Raw genomic sequence first — 19725 nt, 5'->3', positions numbered from 1 at the left:
GAGTACTAACCACTATACGATCACTGCTGGCTTCAAGAGCTGGCGTGTAGAGCCTACTCATCCTTTGAAAGTGACGTGTACAAGCTGGCTTAACTCTTTTCATATGGGCCTCGGAATGAATAAACTGAAGACCCAGTTGCGCTTTCCACAGTCAGTACGTTTAACTCATTCAAAAAGAGCCCTTTTTCCGTAACATTGGAAAATCGCAATTGCATCCTCCTCACATCTTCTCTCCTCTCCACTTGCCTAATTCTCTAAACCCATTGGTGAGAAAACCAGAGTGCACTCCCCTCTGACCTTCTCCACCAATGTGTACAATCAAATGCTTGAAAAGGTACTGCTGAGAGTTGAACTCAGGATCTCCTGTTTACTAGACAGGCGCTTTAACCAACTAAGCCACAGCACCGATTTATATGACATCTATTGCAGATAAGAACTCACACACCTATTTGAATCAAACCAGTCTCATTCATTTAACCCATATCTCTGTCTAGCAAAAACACGTCACAAAACAAATGTCATTTACTAATATTGGAATCGATATGGACACCTTTAATTGTCAAGCAACAGGGTTTCTTAAGCTATGTTTTGGGTCCCAAAGTGGGCCTGAGCATGTGAAAGGTGGGTAGCAAGATATCAGTAAACATTTGTAATCGCAAACTATTTCTTCTTAAATATGGTCATTCGAGGACAGTACAATTTTCATTTGGGTCTCGAGATGAATAAACTCAAGAACCTCTGGCATGGATTCTTAAACAATGATTTTGGACCCAAAGCGGTTATTAACATGTGATAGGTGGGTCGCAAGATATCAGTAAACATTCAGAATCATACATTATTTCTTTATTATTTTGGTTGTTCGAGGACACTACAATTCACATTTGGGTGTCGAGCTTGAAAATGGTAAACTCCTCTAACACAGGAGATAATGTAATAATGTAAGTAATTAACCTACCATGAAATGGGGTCTTGGTCAAATAGCACAGATGTTGAGTTTCTTGACCTTACACAGTAAGTTTGATCTCGTTCAAAATACAACCCTTTTGAAATGACATTGCAGTGCGCTGATCCGGATTTGGACCGGGGTTGCTGAGGCCACAACTCAGAGTACTAACCACTATACGATCACTGCTGGCTTCAAGAGCTGGCGTGTAGAGCCTACTCATCCTTTGAAAGTGACGTGTACAAGCTGGCTTAACTCTTTTCATATGGGCCTCGGAAATGAATAAACTGAAGACCCAGTTGCGCTTTCCACAGTCAGTACGTTTAACTCATTCAAAAAGAGCCCTTTTTCCGTAACATTGGAAAATCGCAATTGCATCCTCCTCACATCTTCTCTCCTCTCCACTTGCCTAATTCTCTAAACCCATTGGTGAGAAAACCAGAGTGCACTCCCCTCTGACCTTCTCCACCAATGTGTACAATCAAATGCTTGAAAAGGTACTGCTGAGAGTTGAACTCAGGATCTCCTGTTTACTAGACAGGCGCTTTAACCAACTAAGCCACAGCACCCATTTATATGACATCTATTGCAGATAAGAACTCACACACCTATTTGAATCAAACCAGTCTCATTCATTTAACCCATATCTCTGTCTAGCAAAAACACGTCACAAAACAAATGTCATTTACTAATATTGGAATCGATATGGACACCTTCAATTGTCAAGCAACAGGGTTTCTTAAGCTATGTTTTGGGTCCCAAAGTGGGCCTGAGCATGTGAAAGGTGGGTAGCAAGATATCAGTAAACATTTGTAATCGCAACTATTTCTTCTTAAATATGGTCATTCGAGGACAGTACAATTTTCATTTGGGTCTCGAGATGAATAAACTCAAGAACCTCTGGCATGGATTCTTAAACAATGATTTTGGACCCAAAGCGGTTATTAACATGTGATAGGTGGGTCGCAAGATATCAGTAAACATTCAGAATCATACATTATTTCTTTATTATTTTGGTTGTTCGAGGACACTACAATTCACATTTGGGTGTCGAGCTTGAAAATGGTAAACTCCTCTAACACAGGAGATAATGTAATAATGTAAGTAATTAACCTACCATGAAATGGGGTCTTGGTCAAATAGCACAGATGTTGAGTTTCTTGACCTTACACAGTAAGTTTGATCTCGTTCAAAATACAACCCTTTTGAAATGACATTGCAGTGCGCTGATCCGGATTTGGACCGGGGTTGCTGAGGCCACAACTCAGAGTACTAACCACTATACGATCACTGCTGGCTTCAAGAGCTGGCGTGTAGAGCCTACTCATCCTTTGAAAGTGACGTGTACAAGCTGGCTTAACTCTTTTCATATGGGCCTCGGAAATGAATAAACTGAAGACCCAGTTGCGCTTTCCACAGTCGGTACGTTTAACTCATTCAAAAAGAGCCCTTTTTCCGTAACATTGGAATATCGCAATTGCATCCTCCTCACATCTTCTCTCCTCTCCACTTGCCTAATTCTCTAAACCCATTGGTGAGAAAACCAGAGTGCACTCCCCTCTGACCTTCTCCACCAATGTGTACAATCAAATGCTTGAAAAGGTACTGCTGAGATTTGAACTCAGGATCTCCTGTTTACTAGACAGGTGCTTTAACCAACTAAGCCACAGCACCCATTTATATAACATCTATTGCAGATAAGAACTCACACACCTATTTGAATCAAACCATTCTCATTGATTTAACCCATATCTCTGTCTAGCAAAAACACGTCACAAAACAAATGTCATTTACTAATATTGGAATCGATATAGACACCTTCAATTGTCAAGCAACAGGGTTTCTTAAGCTATGTTTTGGGTCCCAAAGTGGGCCTGAGCATGTGAAAGGTGGGTAGCAAGATATCAGTAAACATTTGTAATCGCATACTATTTCTTCTTAAATATGGTCATTCGAGGACAGTACAATTTTCATTTGGGTCTCGAGATGAATAAACTCAAGAACCTCTGGCATGGATTCTTAAACAACGATTTTGGACCCAAAGCGGTTATTAACATGTGATAGGTGGGTCGCAAGATATCAGTAAACATTCAGAATCATACATTATTTCTTTATTATTTTGGTTGTTCGAGGACACTACAATTCACATTTGGGTGTCGAGCTTGAAAATGGTAAACTCCTCTAACACAGGAGATAATGTAATAATGTAAGTAATTAACCTACCATGAAATGGGGTCTTGGTCAAATAGCACAGATGTTGAGTTTCTTGACCTTACACAGTAAGTTTGATCTCGTTCAAAATACAACCCTTTTGAAATGACATTGCAGTGCGCTGATCCGGATTTGGACCGGGGTTGCTGAGGCCACAACTCAGAGTACTAACCACTATACGATCACTGCTGGCTTCAAGAGCTGGCGTGTAGAGCCTACTCATCCTTTGAAAGTGACGTGTACAAGCTGGCTTAACTCTTTTCATATGGGCCTCGGAAATGAATAAACTGAAGACCCAGTTGCGCTTTCCACAGTCGGTACGTTTAACTCATTCAAAAAGAGCCCTTTTTCCGTAACATTGGAATATCGCAATTGCATCCTCCTCACATCTTCTCTCCTCTCCACTTGCCTAATTCTCTAAACCCATTGGTGAGAAAACCAGAGTGCACTCCCCTCTGACCTTCTCCACCAATGTGTACAATCAAATGCTTGAAAAGGTACTGCTGAGATTTGAACTCAGGATCTCCTGTTTACTAGACAGGCACTTTAACCAACTAAGCCACAGCACCCATTTATATGACATCTATTGCAGATAAGAACTCACACACCTATTTGAATCAAACCAGTCTCATTGATTTAACCCATATCTCTGTCTAGCAAAAACACGTCACAAAACAAATGTCATTTACTAATATTGGAATCGATATGGACACCTTCAATTGTCAAGCAACAGGGTTTCTTAAGCTATGTTTTGGGTCCCAAAGTGGGCCTGAGCATGTGAAAGGTGGGTAGCAAGATATCAGTAAACATTTGTAATCGCATACTATTTCTTCTTAAATATGGTCATTCGAGGACAGTACAATTTTCATTTGGGTCTCGAGATGAATAAACTCAAGAACCTCTGGCATGGATTCTTAAACAATGATTTTGGACCCAAAGCGGTTATTAACATGTGATAGGTGGGTCGCAAGATATCAGTAAACATTCAGAATCATACATTATTTCTTTATTATTTTGGTTGTTCGAGGACACTACAATTCACATTTGGGTGTCGAGCTTGAAAATGGTAAACTCCTCTAACACAGGAGATAATGTAATAATGTAAGTAATTAACCTACCATGAAATGGGGTCTTGGTCAAATAGCACAGATGTTGAGTTTCTTGACCTTACACAGTAAGTTTGATCTCGTTCAAAATACAACCCTTTTGAAATGACATTGCAGTGCGCTGATCCGGATTTGGACCGGGGTTGCTGAGGCCACAACTCAGAGTACTAACCACTATACGATCACTGCTGGCTTCAAGAGCTGGCGTGTAGAGCCTACTCATCCTTTGAAAGTGACGTGTACAAGCTGGCTTAACTCTTTTCATATGGGCCTCGGAAATGAATAAACTGAAGACCCAGTTGCGCTTTCCACAGTCGGTACGTTTAACTCATTCAAAAAGAGCCCTTTTTCCGTAACATTGGAAAATCGCAATTGCATCCTCCTCACATCTTCTCTCCTCTCCACTTGCCTAATTCTCTAAACCCATTGGTGAGAAAACCAGAGTGCACTCCCCTCTGACCTTCTCCACCAATGTGTACAATCAAATGCTTGAAAAGGTACTGCTGAGAGTTGAACTCAGGATCTCCTGTTTACTAGACAGGCGCTTTAACCAACTAAGCCACAGCACCCATTTATATGACATCTATTGCAGATAAGAACTCACACACCTATTTGAATCAAACCAGTCTCATTCATTTAACCCATATCTCTGTCTAGCAAAAACACGTCACAAAACAAATGTCATTTACTAATATTGGAATCGATATGGACACCTTCAATTGTCAAGCAACAGGGTTTCTTAAGCTATGTTTTGGGTCCCAAAGTGGGCCTGAGCATGTGAAAGGTGGGTAGCAAGATATCAGTAAACATTTGTAATCGCAAACTATTTCTTCTTAAATATGGTCATTCGAGGACAGTACAATTTTCATTTGGGTCTCGAGATGAATAAACTCAAGAACCTCTGGCATGGATTCTTAAACAATGATTTTGGACCCAAAGCGGTTATTAACATGTGATAGGTGGGTCGCAAGATATCAGTAAACATTCAGAATCATACATTATTTCTTTATTATTTTGGTTGTTCGAGGACACTACAATTCACATTTGGGTGTCGAGCTTGAAAATGGTAAACTCCTCTAACACAGGAGATAATGTAATAATGTAAGTAATTAACCTACCATGAAATGGGGTCTTGGTCAAATAGCACAGATGTTGAGTTTCTTGACCTTACACAGTAAGTTTGATCTCGTTCAAAATACAACCCTTTTGAAATGACATTGCAGTGCGCTGATCCGGATTTGGACCGGGGTTGCTGAGGCCACAACTCAGAGTACTAACCACTATACGATCACTGCTGGCTTCAAGAGCTGGCGTGTAGAGCCTACTCATCCTTTGAAAGTGACGTGTACAAGCTGGCTTAACTCTTTTCATATGGGCCTCGGAAATGAATAAACTGAAGACCCAGTTGCGCTTTCCACAGTCGGTACGTTTAACTCATTCAAAAAGAGCCCTTTTTCCGTAACATTGGAAAATCGCAATTGCATCCTCCTCACATCTTCTCTCCTCTCCACTTGCCTAATTCTCTAAACCCATTGGTGAGAAAACCAGAGTGCACTCCCCTCTGACCTTCTCCACCAATGTGTACAATCAAATGCTTGAAAAGGTACTGCTGAGATTTGAACTCAGGATCTCCTGTTTACTAGACAGGCGCTTTAACCAACTAAGCCACAGCACCCATTTATATGACATCTATTGCAGATAAGAACTCACACACCTATTTGAATCAAACCAGTCTCATTGATTTAACCCATATCTCTGTCTAGCAAAAAAACGTCACAAAACAAATGTAATTTACTAATATTGGAATCGATATGGACACCTTCAATTGTCAAGCAACAGGGTTTCTTAAGCTATGTTTTGGGTCCCAAAGTGGGCCTGAGCATGTGAAAGGTGGGTAGCAAGATATCAGTAAACATTTGTAATCGCAAACTATTTCTTCTTAAATATGGTCATTCGAGGACAGTACAATTTTCATTTGGGTCTCGAGATGAATAAACTCAAGAACCTCTGGCATGGATTCTTAAACAACGATTTTGGACCCAAAGCGGTTATTAACATGTGATAGGTGGGTCGCAAGATATCAGTAAACATTCAGAATCATACATTATTTCTTTATTATTTTGGTTGTTCGAGGACACTACAATTCACATTTGGGTGTCGAGCTTGAAAATGGTAAACTCCTCTAACACAGGAGATAATGTAATAATGTAAGTAATTAACCTACCATGAAATGGGGTCTTGGTCAAATAGCACAGATGTTGAGTTTCTTGACCTTACACAGTAAGTTTGATCTCGTTCAAAATACAACCCTTTCGAAATGACATTGCAGTGCGCTGATCCGGATTTGGACCGGGGTTGCTGAGGCCACAACTCAGAGTACTAACCACTATACGATAACTGCTGGCTTCAAGAGCTGGCGTGTAGAGCCTACTCATCCTTTGAAAGTGACGTGTACAAGCTGGCTTAACTCTTTTCATATGGGCCTCGGAAATGAATAAACTGAAGACCCAGTTGCGCTTTCCACAGTCGGTACGTTTAACTCATTCAAAAAGAGCCCTTTTTCCGTAACATTGGAATATCTCAATTGCATCCTCCTCACATCTTCTCTCCTCTCGCCTAATTCTTTAAACCCATTGGTGAGAAAACCAGAGTGCACTTCCCTCTGACCTTCTCCACCAATGTGTACAATCAAATGCTTGAAGAGGTACTGCTGAGATTTGAACTCAGGATCTCCTGTTTACTAGACAGGTGCTTTAACCAACTAAGCCACAGAACCCATTTATATAACATCAATTGCAGATAAGAACTCCTTCACCTATTTGAATCAAACCAGACTCATTCATTTAACCCATATCTCTGTCTTGCAAAATCATGTCACAAAACAAATGTAATTTACTAATATTGGAATCGATACGGACACCTTCAATTGTCAAGCAACAGGGTTAACAAGCCATAAATTGTTGGTTGCAATTTCAGTTTAATCTACCAGAGATGACAACACAAATAACACAACAAATATTGTGGTTAAACTCAAATATTCTAATTGATAAAACAACATTTTTTTTTTGTAAAAAAAAAAGGTATAATCTTTCTAAATGACATCATAAATACGACTGGTGGAGTAATGTCACACATGCAGCTAACACAACTATATGGAAATGTCTGCTTTACCCAAAATGGAAGAAGCAAGTGGAAGAGGGAAAAAGTTTTCAAACACTTATTTTTCGCAAGGGCTATTAGCAGGACAATAGACACGACGTGGTCCCTAAAACATCTCTCTGACACAGGGTCCAGCATATCTCTTGATGACATCATTGAATGTCTCGCCAGCTTTGATCCATGCCTAGGCCTGCAGAATGTGAAGTTCTTATTGAATAATACAATGTGTGTTGCAAGCTTCATTTTTCCTTATTTTATGGCTGACAAATTCTGGCATTCTGATGAATAGGGGCTCTATGACATCAGCTTCTATATTGTTAGCTCTATGTGTGTAACAACTGGATGGTTTGCATGATCTGAATGGTGACCTAAATACTGGAATAAAGTAGGCTAATGAAAGCAACTAATTGTTGCTTACGGAAACTCCCAAAGTCATACAATTGTTATAATAGGATTTGAAGCAATAGCCTACCCACGTGTGGTCAACTATTTCAGTACCGTTTTGTGCTGCTCTGAGACAAACATGGGGACTGGTCTTGATAAATCAATGACATTTTTACTTTTAATGAATCTCCATTTGGGTATTGGTTAGCCCCAAGGCTCTCATTCCGATGCACTTTATCATATGCTATATGATCAGCCATACATACAAATACTGTACATGCGTTTGTCCCCAGAGAATCTAGAACTGCCCCGCTCTGTTTTACCATGGGATTTCATGAGCTATGTCAAATGTAGACAACAGTTCGCAATGACTAAAATGGTTTTGGTCTTCCTAGGTTTTGGCCTTTCTTGGGAGTTTTTCCTAGCCACCGTGCTTCTACACCTGCATTGCTTGCTGTTTGGGGTTTTAGGCTGGGTTTCTGTACAGCACTTTGAGATATCAGCTGATGTACGAAGGGCTATATAAATAAATTTGATTTAATTTGATTTGATTTGCACGTTGATAGTCATAGTCATATGTAAAACATATTTATGCAGTGTTTGGTGACATGCATCTCCGACATCTAATAAAGATTCATTCCTCAACTGAATAATGAGGAAATGAGCAAATGGTGCACTGCATTATTGTTTCATGTTAAAGACATGGCAGCTTATTGTAATGGAGAGAATGTATTGTAATATGGTGAATTACGATACAATGGTCATGTTGTGTACAGTGCCATATTTTCCTAATGGAAAACCAGTTTTTCTTCTTGGAATAAAACCCCATAATATTAATCAAATTAATTAAGCAACATTTCTTAAAATCAATCCCATATACTATGTTCTTACAAGAAAAAATGTTTAAAAGTCTCTAGTACAGCCTGTATTAAAGACTGTCAAATTCTTCTTAAAGATGCCCTCTGATGGTCAAACTAGCGCTAACTAGCATTAATGACAACAATGCTGACACTTAAATAACGTGCCATATAATTCTGCGGCAGCCCGTAAGGTGTGCTGCAGTATGACGCAACTTTTAAAGGAAGAACCACTGTACGCACTACATAGATGAAGTTTCCATACATACGGATTGTGCATGTAATATGGAAAATTATGAAAGTGCTTTTGTTAAGAGAAGGATGTGATTTGAGAAGTTATAGGAGATACATGTTTTCCATAACTTTTCACAGTGAGTTATCCCCTCCCCTAAGTGAGGTCAGGGAGCGTGCCAGCCTGCCGGGACCGCCCCTTTCGAGCAAAAGGTATAAATGATGGGTTAAGAAATTAATCCTGGACAATCACTGGTATGGCTGATTACCTGTCCTTAGTAAAGTATCTCCGAAAGCAATTTTAAGTAGGACCATCCTGTTACTCAGCTCAAACAATCCTATTATGCTACTTCCATCATCCGACTGGGGAACCATCGATACAGCTGGCTAGCCTATCTCCAAAGAACCATCTTCAAGAGCTAGCGGAAGGGTAATCAACTCTGTAGTTCTCTTCAGGACTACACTACATGTCACTAGACAACTAAGAAGAAGGACAACAGGAGAAGGGTTGTTGGAACCATTTCGGACAATCAGAGCCTTATTAGCGTGCCGCAAAAAGGTCCAACCCCCTTTCCAAGGCTGCCCTGTTCACCGAGAGATCCCCGGCGGACCCAGGCATTTCACATAAATACATTCATGATTTCTTGCTCAAATTCAGCCACGGTTCGTGTGCAAAGTATTTGGTTATTGTAGGTGAGAGTAGTTTCTGAATGTGGCAATGTTAAGTGTCTCTGTCCCTCTTTCTCCCTCTCTTCTTCAACAAATATCCATGTTGTTGTCATTCTGCTATGGACCTGTTTTCAGCGTATTACGTCTCCAGTCAATAACCAGTGTAGTGTGTTTATCCTGTTTTCCCATTTAATTAACTAGTAAATAAATAATGAAACCAATTTATGTAGTATTGAATCATAAGTAAGGCTCTGGTCTTTGCAGATGCAATGAGGTTACGACTGTTCAGAATGGTGATATGATACGTGGTTATGATTAATAAAGTGACTGTTTATAGATGTAATAGGAGAAGACCTTGTAGATTTTCATACGAAAGATGGCAACTCTTTAAATAACCGCTCTCGTGGTGCTCCAGATCCTAATGAGTTAGTTGTTACATGATTGATTTAATTGGGTAACAATTAAACATAGTTTGTTAATTAGATAAATAACAGTCTTCAGATTAATGTTAAAGTCCAGTCAGACAACATACTACCTGCCTTTAAAACTGGCTGCAATCCCACTAACGGGATAAGTGTCATCAACAACCGCTGAATAGCATACAATAAATATTACTAAAGATATTTATATTCATGAAATCACAAGTGCAATATAGGAAACACAGTTTAGCCTTTTGTTAATCCATCTGTCGTGTCAGATTTTGAAATTATGCTTTACAGTGAAAGCAATTCAAGCATTTGTGTAAGTTTATCGATCGCACGACAAAACATTAAGTACACTTAGCATCAGGTAGCTTGGTCATGAAAATCAGAAAAGCAATCAAATTAATTGTTTACCTTTGATGATCTTCGGATGTTTTCACTTACGAGACTCCCAGTTACACAACAAATGTTCCTTTTGTTCCATAAAGATTATTTTTATATCCAAAATACCTCTGTTTGTTTGGCGCATTATGTTCAGAAATCCACAGGAAAGAGCGGTCACGACAACGCAAATGAAAATTCCAAATAGTTTCCATAATGTCCACAGAAACATGTCAAACGTTTTTTATAATCAAGCCTCAGGTTGTTTTTAAAATATATAATCGATAATATATCAACCGCAAATGTCTTTCATTGTAGGAGAGGGAAAAGCAATACCTATCCAAACTCTGTTGCGCGAGCAAAACTCATGTGACCACTTGACGCGATGTTATCGTTCTGGCTCATTTTTCAAAATAAAAGCCTGAAACTATGTCTGAAGACTGTTGACACCTTGAGGAAGCGATAGTTAAAGAAATCTGGTTAATATCCCTTTAAATCCAGCAAAGGGAGGCTATGGAACAAAGGGAGGCTATGTAGTTTTCAAAATAGAAGCCACTTTCTGTTTTGATTTTCCTCAGGAATATTTTCTAGTTTTCACAGACAATATTTTGACAGGTTTGGAAACTTTAGAGTGTTTTCTATCCAATACTAATAATAATATGCATATATTAGCAACTGAGACTGAGGAGCTGGTCGTTTACAATGGGCACCTTTTCATCCAAGCTACTCAATACTGCCCCTGCAGCCATAAAAAGTTAAAGGGAAATTTCAACATTTTTCAACTTCATATTCATGATCTCCAGTACCACCCCAACATCAATGTACCGTATGTGAAAATGGCATGTTTCTATGTTTTGTAGGAAAAAAGATAGAGGAAGATAAGTCTTTCCAATTACATAATCAGTGTGCATCATGTGATTTTAACCAATTATGAGTTGGTATTGCGTACTAAAGGTCTACTGATTGGTTGATAATGTCATTAGAAACACTTATCTTGGGGAGCATGTGATGCCGCGGAGCTGAGCAGACGTTGACAAACCGAGCTCTTCAAAGTTATTCTATTTTTACCTAAATAACAACGTTGAAACAATATTCTAACATCGGCTGATAAATTGTCAAGTACTTACCTTCCCAAAGAGCCATGGACCTCCGACCGAGAGGCAAGAAGGACGACCAAAACGTTGTCCCAAGATAACGATAACGCTACAGCTAGCAAGATTAGCATTAGCCCTCATAACTCAGACGACAGTTCCAGACTGTTGCTCTCAGCAGACTCTTGCGAGCCTGCCAACATGCTGGCTACTCTCCTCCGGGAAATTCAGGGTGGTAACAAAGGTCTTTCTATGAAAATTGATAAGAAATCGTCTGAACTCCATTCTTCCATTGACGACCTGAAATCCTCCATGAATGATCTCCTTTTGAAAACGACTGAGGCAGAGTTGCGCATTAGCACAGGTGAAGATACCATCGCTAGACATGACCAAGTCTTGATACAACTGCAAAAGGACAATGCCTACCTCAAAAACAAGGTAGATCAGATGGAGAACCAGAGAAGACGTAGTAATATCCGTGTGGTGGGATTGAAAGAGGACAGCGAGGGCCGTGACCCGGTCCGTTTCTTCACTCAATGGATCCCGGAGGTCCTAGGCATAATCAACTTCACCAAGCCGCTGGAAATCGAACGCGCCCACAGAACATCAGCGCCGAAACCCTGGCCAGATGAGCCCCCACGAGCCGACCTGATCAGGTTCCTCCATTTCCAAGACAGAGAGAAGATACTGCAACTCGCAAGAGCCAAAGGGGACATCACCATCAATGGAAAGAGGGTCAGCCTTTTCCCAGATATGAGCGCGGATCTCGCCAGACGTCGCAAGCAGTTCAAACCTGCCGCCAAAGCACTGAAGGAGAAGAACATCACCGGCTACCTCATCCACCCTGCGTGGATGAAAGTTCAGTACAAAGGCCGAAGCCATCTCTTCAACACACCGGGAGAAGTGCACACATTTCTCAAAGAACTGAGCAACGTCTGAGCCAGGGACGGTCTCTCTGGGGGATAAAATGCAGTTCGTTTGTTTTCTCTTATCCGGATTGAACTGCTGGTATCTCCCGGTCACTATAATTGATTTGTACATTTTCAACTAACCGTATCTTTCCGGGGTGAGTTCTATTACATTTACAGGAGAGTATATTTTGGTTTAGTCCATATCTACTGGGCGAAGCAATAAGTGGGCCTAGGCCCACTGCTTTCCCCCTCATTTATGTTAATCTTTCGAAAAGAGACTCAAGCATCCCTTACCGTGGGCAGTAAATATGCAGCCATAAATATCTATTTACAACGTTTGTTTTCAACTTAGAGAGCTCGCAGGTTTTAGTTTACGCCAAGGTTTAGCTAGTAAGAGCAAGATGGAAAGCGAGCAGCAACGTATCTCTACAAGTGTATTCATGTTTGATTGTTGGGATTGTTGTTTTAGTCTGACAATCAGGGTGGGTGAGATTTTTATTATTTTTCTTCCTTCTTTCTATGTTTATTGTTTCCTTCCTAAAGAGACACACAGGTCACTTTTGTGACCAAAGTTGAAACATTTCCTAATTATCTGCATATGATAGATTTCTATTCAGTTACATATTTGAAACCCAACCTATGCTTAATTAATCCACTCAAATATGTCACATTCAACGTAAAAGGTCTTAACAGCCCGATGAAAAGGAAAAGAGTCTATACATACCTTAAGAAATTAAAGGCTGACATTGTGTTTTTACAAGAAACACATCTTACAGCCAGTGAACACAAGAAATTGAATAGGGAATGGGTAGGACAAGTTTTTGCATCCTCTTTTAACTCCAAAGCAAGAGGAACTGCAATTTTGATAAGTAGACACATCCCCTTCTGCGTCAACAACACCATCTCTGATCCCTCTGGCAGGTTTGTTTTGGTGCAGGGACATATGTTTTCAGAGTCTTGGACCCTATGGAATATTTATGCTCCTAACTTCGATGACCATATGTTTATTAAGAATGTCTTCCTTCAGGTCGCTCAAGCACCACCAGGATGGCTACTGGCTGGAGGAGATTTACATTTTTGCTTAGATACAGTTCTTGATAGGTCTTCTGATAAACCCTCACTTCTTACCAAAGCCGGCAAGCTCACCATGTCATTCATGAAAGATCTCAATTTACTAGACATCTGGAGACAGTTGCACCCACAGGATAGGGACTACTCTTTTATTCACACCCACACAAGACACACACACGCATAGATAACTTTTTACTTTTGACACAACTGTTTCATAGAGTGTTAGATGTCGAGTATCTCCCCAGATTGCTTAGTGACCATTCTCCTCTGGTATTATCAATCTCCATTCCTACCAAGGTAAATGGAGCATATAGATGGAGACTAAATTCTACACTCCTAAAGCAACCTGAATTTTGTGCATTCATCAAAGAGCAGATCAATATTTTTACTTTGACAAACAAACCCTCTGCTCCTGACAGCTTCATTCTTTGGTACACATTGAAGGCCTATCTGAGGGGACAGATAATGTCCTATACTAAAGGGCTGAAGAGAAAACACGGTGCGGAACTGAGTGCCCTTGAATCTGAAATCTCCGAGCTAGAGAAAACCTACCAAAGAGGCCCGACTAAAGATCTATACAGGCTTTTGGTAAATAAAAAACTTAAATATAATATTCTGAACACATATCAATCTGAGAGGGCCATCACTAAATCAAAACAGCGTTATTACGAGCTTGGAGAGAAAGCTCACAAAGTATTGGCATGGCAACTGGAAGTAGAGGAAAGTAAGAGGACAATTAATGCTATAGAAACTCTTACTAATGAGATATCTTTCGACCCTACTGAAATTAATAACACTTTTAAGAAATACTATGAAGACCTCTACACTTCCCAATCAAGTGATGATCTATCAGAGATCGACTCCTTTCTGTCCTCTCTCAACCTCCCATGCCTGTCAGGGGAAGACAGCGAGCGCCTGAGTGAACACTTCTCAGTTCCTGAATTGTTGGAGGCCATTAAATCCTTACCTTCTAATAAATTTCCTGGGGAGGATGGCTTCCCTCCAGAGTTCTATAAAGAATTTAGGGAGCTGTTGGTCCCCTACCTTATGGAGGTACTTAAAAAAGCAAGAGAAGACAACTGCTTTCCAGAGTCCTTCTCTCAAGCAGTGATTACTGTAATCCACAAGAAAGGGAAAAACCCGCTAAAGTGTGCCTCCTATAGACCAATCTCTCTCCTTAACACAGATTGTAAACTGGTCACCAAGATGCTATCTAAGAGAGTCATGTCTTCCCCTGTTGGTCAACCCAGATCAGACTGGCTTCATAATTAAGAGATTGTCCTCCAATAATCTCAGAAGGTTCTTTGATATAATTCACCTCGCTAACAAAAACAAAATACCTAGTGTCGCAGTCTCCCTCGACGGTGAAAAGGCCTTTGATAGAGTTGAATGGCCATACCTCTTTCGCGTCTTGGAAAAGTTCGGTTTAGGTACCGTGTTTGTAAATTTGATAAAATCACTCTACAAGTCTCCTAAAGCTAGGATTGCTACCAATGGGATTACTTCCTCCTCTTTCCCTCTTTATAGGGGGAACAGACAAGGTTGCCCAATTAGCCCCCACCTCTTTGCCCTCGCCATCGAACCGTTGGCTGAGGCTATTAGAACGTGCCCTGACATACATGGCTTTGAGGTGGGCCCCCATACCCATAAATTATCACTCTTTGCGGACGACCTTATCTTATTTCTAACAAACCCAGAACACTCCCTCTCTCACTTGCAGATCCTACTACAGTGTTATAGTTCTCTCTCTGGATATAAGTTCAATTTTGATAAAAGCGAAATCTTACCGTTGTCCGTCTTTGACCATCATACCATCAAGCACAAGTTTCCTTTTAGATGGTCGCCTATGGGCTTCACATATTTGGGCATAATGGTGGATGGTAATCTGAACAACCTCTATAAACTCAATCTGGCCAGTTTGTTGCAAAAGGTGGAGGTTGACCTTTGTAAATGGATGGACTTACCTCTCACTCTACTGGGTAGAATCAATGTAATTAAAAAGAATGTCCTGCCCAGATTTCTATATCTGTTTCAATCTCTCCTTATCCCTGTTCCCACAGCATTTTTTTCCTCTCTCGACAAGCTGACCAGACGGTTTATCTGGCACGGCAAAACCCCTAGGGTTGGCCTGGATAAACTGACCCTTGATTACAGTCAAGGGGGCTTAAACCTCCCCAATTTTAGAATGTACTACTGGGCTGCATAGTCTAGGTTTCTGGCTCAGAGGTTTGACAATGGTCCCTCTCCCTCATGGTTGAACATTGAAAAGCTTGAGGTAAATGATGACACTGGGGCAGAATTGTTTTACAAATGGGACAGAAAATCTATAAAAAACATCACAGACAACCCTTTAATCATACATTCTGTCCTGGCATGGTGCAAACTGTATGAGCTGTTCGGATGAGAGGGATTCCTTTCCCCTAAAATCCCTTTATGGAACAATAGATTGATCCCTATGTTTTTCCAGAATAGTAACTTTAAACCATGGTCTGATAAGGGGATCACTCTTCTGGAACATTGTTACGAAGAGGGAGTTCTTATGTCTTTTGATCAGCTGAAACAGAAATACCGCTTGCCTAAAAGGGACTTCTTTAGCTACCTACAACTACAAAACTTTATTAGGGTGACTCTCAAGGGACAATGGAACCTACCTAAGATGTCACCTATTGAACAACTCTGCCACGCAGACCAACCACTGTTCAAGACCATTTCCCGTGTATACGATGCTCTTATGTCAGGACTAACACTGCCTGAGCTAGATAAACCCCGACTTAGATCGGAAAAAGATCTGGGTATTGATCTTGATGAGGATCTATGGAGTGACCTATGCAGGGATGGTGTTACATCCACATTGAACTCCAGATACAGACTGATCCAGTTTAATTTCCTCCATCAGCTCTATATCACCCCATCTAGACTGCACAAGTTCAACCCAGATATCTCCTCCCTATGTTTTAGATGTGGCTCAGATGAAGGAACATTCCTCCATTCCACTCGGCAGTGTTTAAAACTACACGGTTTCTGGCAGGGGGTATGCGATACCATATCCTCAATTCACGGGGTTGCATTCCCTTTAGACCCGGAAGTCTGTCTACTCGGTAACTTTACTAACACCAATCTTAGGCAAAGCCATACTATAAAGCTAACAGAAATATTGCTAGCGATTGCCAAGAAATGTATTGCCTTGAAATGGAAATTGGATTCCTCCCTGCCAGTTGCAATGTGGCTATCGGAAGTTAATAGTTGTATCCCTTTGGAGAAAATCACTTACTGCTTGAGGAATAAGTTAAAGACATTTTACAGAATTTGGCAACCTTTTATTGACTATATGGAGAATCTCCCCCCACATCTCATTGATTGAATCTCTATATAATCCTCACATAATGTTTCACACGTAATGTATAATATGTAGCCTACGGCATGTGATCCAATGTCTCGTTATTATTTTTTTCTTATTGTATGTTTGTATATATAATTATAATTATTTTATTATTTTTTGTTACGCTCGTCTGTTACTGTCACCTTGTCCTATCGTTGTCTAATATCTTTTCACTTTTGTTTTGAATGTTATTAATTGGAAAATGCAAAAATAAAAATAAAAAATAAAAAGAAACACATCTTCTTCTATCTTTTTTTTTTACTACAAACATAGAAACGCACCATTTTCAGATACAGTATGTTGATGTTTATGCTGGAGATGATGAATATGAAGTTGAAAAATTGTGACATTTCCCTTAAAATTTTTGAGCATAGGCATATTTATTTCTACAACAACACACTAACTCATCACAAATTGTAAACAAGGTATACTGAAAAAAATACAAACCAACATGTAAAGTGTTGGTCCCATGTTTCATGAGCTGAAATAAAAGATCCCAGGAATGTTCCATTTGCACAAAATGCGTATTTCTTTCCAACTGTATGCACAAATGTGTTTACATCCCTGTTACTGAGCATTTGTCCTTTGCCAAGATAACTCATCCAGAGCTGATTAAACTGCATGATCATTACACATGTGCACCTTGTGCTGGGAACAACAAAAAGCCACTCTAAAATGTGACGTTTTGTCACACAACACAATACCACAAATGTCTCAAGTTTTGAGGGAGCAGGGGCAATGATCACAATACAGTGATAACGTGGCTAATAAGCTAGCATATCTATTTATGTAGCTATTTATTTAGCAAGCTAAAAACACAGAGCCTAACGTTAGCTAGCTAGCTAGCTGCTTGGAAGATGTCATGTCATTGGACGAGTGGGTGAGTGGCCGACTTTATCTCCTCGTATCGTATTTTGTTGGCTACAACTAGAGAATGCAGGTGTCATTTGGTTAGCTAGCAAGAAGTGTGTATTGCTTTGCTAGCTAGTTAAATATGCTGAACTTGAATAACTGTTAAACACAGTTAGCATACATATTTCTTAGTTGTCAATCCAATGCAATCCGTGACGCGGTTAGCCATTGTGGCTGGGACTGCGGATTGTCCCAGGTTTGTGGCTGTCTAGATCCCTGCTGTTTGTTGTTTTCAATATTCCCTGTGACCTGCCCTGTCTGGATCTTCGAGGACTGCAATAACAGCGTAACCGACGTTGCTAGCTACCATGACAAAGACCAAAGCTGGAGGGAGTACCATTGAGGACAGTGATGTCTCTCTATCACAGGTGAAGGATCGTTTTTAATAAACAAACACAAATAGTCTTACAAGCATTTGTTTAACCTTTATTTATCTAGGCAAGTCAGTTAAGAAAACTATTCTTATTTACAATGATGGCCATTTCTAAGACTCACTAAGATAATTCAGTTGGTGATATAGCAGTAGCAATACAAGGATATAACATGTATAGAAGAGACATAAATGCTTATGGGGAGGTGTTGCTGTATATATTCAGAGCCATAAATATCCCTGTAATGCTTAGAGAAGATCTTATGTCAAGTGTTATTGAAATGTTGTGTTTGCAGGTTCACATCTAAAGCTTTTTCTTTTTGGGTGTCGCTAAAGGCCTCCAAGTGCTAACAGTCAGTATCTAAATGATATGTGTGAAGCGCTTGATAGTGTACATGTATGTGATGTAAACAGAGAGGTCTACTTTCTTGGGAACCTGAATATTGGTTATCATCAAGCTGTCCACTCAAGATGAAGCTTCTCACTGTAACCAGTGCCTGTAATCTGGTTCAGGTTATTAGAACTTTGTTCTAAAGTTGTATCCATACCCATTTAATGCAGGGATCAGAGTATAGTGGCTATATCCAGGAAAGCCAAAGTTCCAAAAGCTGGGCCTAAAATATTGTATAAGAGATCATATAAAAGATTTTGCTGTGACTCTTATGTGGATGATGTTACAAATATTTGCTGGTTTGATGTGATTAATAAGGAGCATCGAGACGCTGCACTTGATGAATTTCTGAAATTGCTTCTTCCAATTATTGATAAACATGCACCTGCTAAGAAACTGACAGTTAGAACTGTTATTAGGGCTCCATGGCTTGATGAGGAATTGAAAAACTGTATAGTTGAAAGAGATGGGGCAAAAGTAATGACTAATAAGCCTGGCTGCACATCTGACTGGCTGATTTACTGCAAATTGAGAAACTATGTGAATAAACTCAACAAAAAGTAGAAGAAACTGTATTATGAAGCCAAGATCAATGATATACAAACTGTGGAGTACTTTAAATGTAATTCTGGGCAGAAAGACAAATTCAACTCCATCTTTCATCGAATCAGATGGCTTATTCATCACAAAACCATTTTATGTTGCCAATTATTTGAATGATTACTTCATTGGCAAAGTGGGCAAACTTAGGCAGGAAATACCAACAACGAACAGTGAGCCATCATGCATAAAAAACAAAAAATGAAAGAAAAGCATTAAAAAATGTTTTTCACCAAATACAATGCTATTTCTCTGTAAACAAATGAACAACAGAGTTTCTGGTCATGCTTCGTAAACGGGCACATCGCTCACTGCTCCCGAGTATACTACTCGCCAATGTCCAGTCTCTTGACAACAAGGTAGACGAAATTCGGGCAAGGGTTGCCTTCCAGAGAGACATCAGAGATTGTAACATTCAGTTTCACGGAAACATGGCTCTCTCTGGATATGTTGTCGGAATCGGTCCAGCCTCCGGGCTTCTCAATGCATTACGCCGACAGAGATAAACACCTCTCTGAGAAGAGGAAGGGCGGTGGTACATGTTTTATGATTAAAAACTCATGGTGTGATCATACCAACACACATGAACTCAAGTCCTTCTGCTCACCTAAACTACAATTCCTTACAGTCAAATGCC

The 19725-nt window shown here is 40.0% G+C and overlaps 7 non-coding genes across 7 annotated transcripts; all 7 read right to left on the bottom strand.

Annotated features, from left to right (window-relative positions):
• Window positions 1-332: 332 nt before the first annotated feature.
• On the bottom strand, window positions 333-406 carry trnat-agu. Its single transcript has one exon. It is a non-coding gene; the product is annotated as a tRNA-Thr (tRNA).
• Window positions 407-1438: 1032 nt separating this feature from the next.
• trnat-agu lies at window positions 1439-1512 on the bottom strand. The gene has a single exon. It is a non-coding gene; the product is annotated as a tRNA-Thr (tRNA).
• A 1031-nt stretch (window positions 1513-2543) lies between these two features.
• On the bottom strand, window positions 2544-2617 carry trnat-agu. Its single transcript has one exon. It is a non-coding gene; the product is annotated as a tRNA-Thr (tRNA).
• Window positions 2618-3649: 1032 nt separating this feature from the next.
• trnat-agu lies at window positions 3650-3723 on the bottom strand. Its single transcript has one exon. It is a non-coding gene; the product is annotated as a tRNA-Thr (tRNA).
• Window positions 3724-4755: 1032 nt separating this feature from the next.
• trnat-agu lies at window positions 4756-4829 on the bottom strand. The gene has a single exon. It is a non-coding gene; the product is annotated as a tRNA-Thr (tRNA).
• A 1032-nt stretch (window positions 4830-5861) lies between these two features.
• On the bottom strand, window positions 5862-5935 carry trnat-agu. Its single transcript has one exon. It is a non-coding gene; the product is annotated as a tRNA-Thr (tRNA).
• Window positions 5936-6962: 1027 nt separating this feature from the next.
• On the bottom strand, window positions 6963-7036 carry trnat-agu. Its single transcript has one exon. It is a non-coding gene; the product is annotated as a tRNA-Thr (tRNA).
• Between the last annotated feature and the right edge of the window lie 12689 nt (window positions 7037-19725).

Source organism: Oncorhynchus tshawytscha, linkage group LG04, assembly GCF_018296145.1.
Source record: "Oncorhynchus tshawytscha isolate Ot180627B linkage group LG04, Otsh_v2.0, whole genome shotgun sequence".
Lineage (NCBI taxonomy): Eukaryota > Metazoa > Chordata > Actinopteri > Salmoniformes > Salmonidae > Oncorhynchus > Oncorhynchus tshawytscha.
Note: the sequence above shows the minus strand (reverse complement) of the source record. Positions and strands in the feature narration are given on the sequence as shown.